At 44.9% G+C, this 2,455-nt stretch overlaps 1 non-coding gene across 1 annotated transcript; it reads left to right on the forward strand.

Moving 5' to 3' along the window:
- Positions 1-2,382: 2,382 nt before the first annotated feature.
- trnav-aac (transfer RNA valine (anticodon AAC)) lies at positions 2,383-2,455 on the forward strand. The gene has a single exon. It is a non-coding gene; the product is annotated as a tRNA-Val (tRNA).

A 2,455-nucleotide genomic window follows, 5' to 3' on the forward strand; every position in this document is an offset into this window, starting at 1 on the left:
CTGAGGACTGGAAGAAATTTAGAATTCAACAGAGGAGGACTAAGGGTTTCATTAGGAGGGTGAAAATGTATTGTGAGAGGAAGCTTGCTTGGAACATAAAAACTGACTGCAAAAGCTTCTGTAGATATGTGAAGAGAAAAAGATTAGTGAAGACAACTGTAGGTCCCTTGCAGTCGGATTCAGGTGAATTTATAATGGGTAACAAAGAGATGGCAGACCAATTGAACAAATACTTCAGTTTTGTCTTCACGAAGGAAGACGCGAATAGCCTTCCAAAAGTTCTGGGGGACCGAGGGTCTAGTGAGAATGAGAAACTGAAGGATATCCTTATGAGGTGGGAAATTGATGGGATTGAATGATGATAAATCCCTGGGGCCTGATAGTCTACATCCAAGAGTACTTAAGGAAGTCGTACTAGAAATGGTGGATGCATTGGTGCTCATTTTCCAACAGTCTATTGACTCGGGATCAGTTCCTATGGACTGGAGGTTAGCTAATGTAAAACCACTTTTAGAGAAGGGAGGAGAGAGAAAGCGAGTAATTATAGACCGGTTAGCCTGACATCAGTCATGGGGAAAAAGTTGGAATCAATTATTAAGGATGAAACAGGAGCGCATTTGGAAAGCAGTGACAGGATCGGTCCAAGTCAGCATGGATTTGTGAAAGGGATGGATTTATGCTTGACAAATCTTCTGGAATTTTTGAGGATATAACTAGGAGGGTGGACAAGGGAGAACCAGTGGATGTGGTGTATTTGGACTTTTAAAAGGCTTTTGACAAGGGTCCACACAAGAGATTGGTGTGCAAAATCAAAGCACATGGTATTGGTGGTAATATACTGACGTGGATAGAGAACTGGTTGGCAGACAGGAAGCAGAGAGTCGGGATAAAAGGGTCCTTTTCAAAATGGCAGGCAGTGACTAGTGGAGTGCCGCAGGGATCAGTGCTGGGACCCCAGCTCTTTACAATGTACATCAATGATTTGGATGAACGAATTGAGTGTAATATCTCCATGTTTGCAGATGAAACTAAACTGGGTGGCGGTGTGAGCTGTGAGGGGGACGCTAAGAGACTGCAGGGTGACTTGAACAGGTTAGCTGAGTGGGCAAATTCACGGCAGATGCAGTATAATGTGGATTTATGTGAGGTTATCCACTTTGGGGGCAAAAACGTGAAGACAGAATATTATCTGAATGGTGGCAGATTAGGAAAAGGGGAGGTGCAATGAGACCTGGGTGTCATGGTTCATCAGTCACTGAAAGTTGGCATACAGGTACAGCAGGCAGGAAAAAGGTAAATGGTGTGGTGGCCTTCATAGCTAGGTGATTTTAGTATAGGAGCAGGGAAGTCTTACTGCAGTTGTACAGGGCCTTGGTGAGGCCTCACCTGGAATATTGTTTTCAATTTTGGTCTCCTAATCTGAGGAAGGACGTTCTTGCTCTTGAGGGAGTTCAGCGAAGGTTCAGCAGACTGATTCCCGGGATGGCTGGACTGACATCTGAGAAGAGATTGGATCAACTGGGCCTTTAGACATTGGAGTTTAGAAGGATGAGAGGGGATCTCATCGAAACATACAAGATTCTGATGGGACAGGACTGGGTAGATGTGGGTAGATTGTACCCGATGTTGGAGAAGTTGGAGCAGGCTCAAGGTAAAGATGACCCACTCCTGTTCCTAATTCTTATATTCTTATGTTCTTATAGCAATTCTGGAAGAATAACATTGAATCCAAATGTGACCTGACACCCAGAAAGAAGTGTTAAGGCAGAAGGTTAAATGCTGGATCCCTTTCTGGAAAAAAATCCTTTCACAAACATTTCTCTGACCGAAAAGGCACAAAACAAAAATTTCCTTTCAAAGTCATTAAACTCCCGAATTTCCGTGCCCTGCGAATCTCCTGAATCAGATGCCTCCAGTTTTGCCGACTCAATCTATGTCCATTTGCAATGTTCTGCTTCCACCCACACGAGGAAATATGCCACTAACTAATCGAATCATGGAATTATTACAGCACGGAAGGCCATTCGGCCCGTCGAGACCGTACCGACTCTCAGCGAGTTCCACTCCCCCGCCCTTTGCCCATAGCCCTGCAATTGTTTCTCCTTCAGACACTTATCCAACTCCCATCTGAAAGATAAGATTGAGTCTGTCTCCACCGCCCTTGCAAGCAGTGCATTCCAGATCCTAACCACACGCTGCTAAATGGCCAGCTCCTGTTCCTATGTGTAAAACCTGGGAAACACGAGATCAATTCCTGCCACACTCACAGCCTTCCGAAATATAGCACCTTAATTCTATTCTCTTAAAACCAGCTCCTGAGGTATCGGCCAGCTGTGTAGGATAAAGCTCTGGTTATGTTCCTAGCATTGCGTCAATCGCAGTGTTTTTGTAGTGTAGTGGTTATCACGTTCGCCTAACACGCGAAAGGTCCCCCGTTCGAAACCGGGTGGGAACA

Source organism: Pristiophorus japonicus, unplaced genomic scaffold (assembly GCF_044704955.1).
Source record: "Pristiophorus japonicus isolate sPriJap1 unplaced genomic scaffold, sPriJap1.hap1 HAP1_SCAFFOLD_85, whole genome shotgun sequence".
In the NCBI taxonomy this organism is placed as follows: Eukaryota; Metazoa; Chordata; class Chondrichthyes; family Pristiophoridae; genus Pristiophorus; species Pristiophorus japonicus.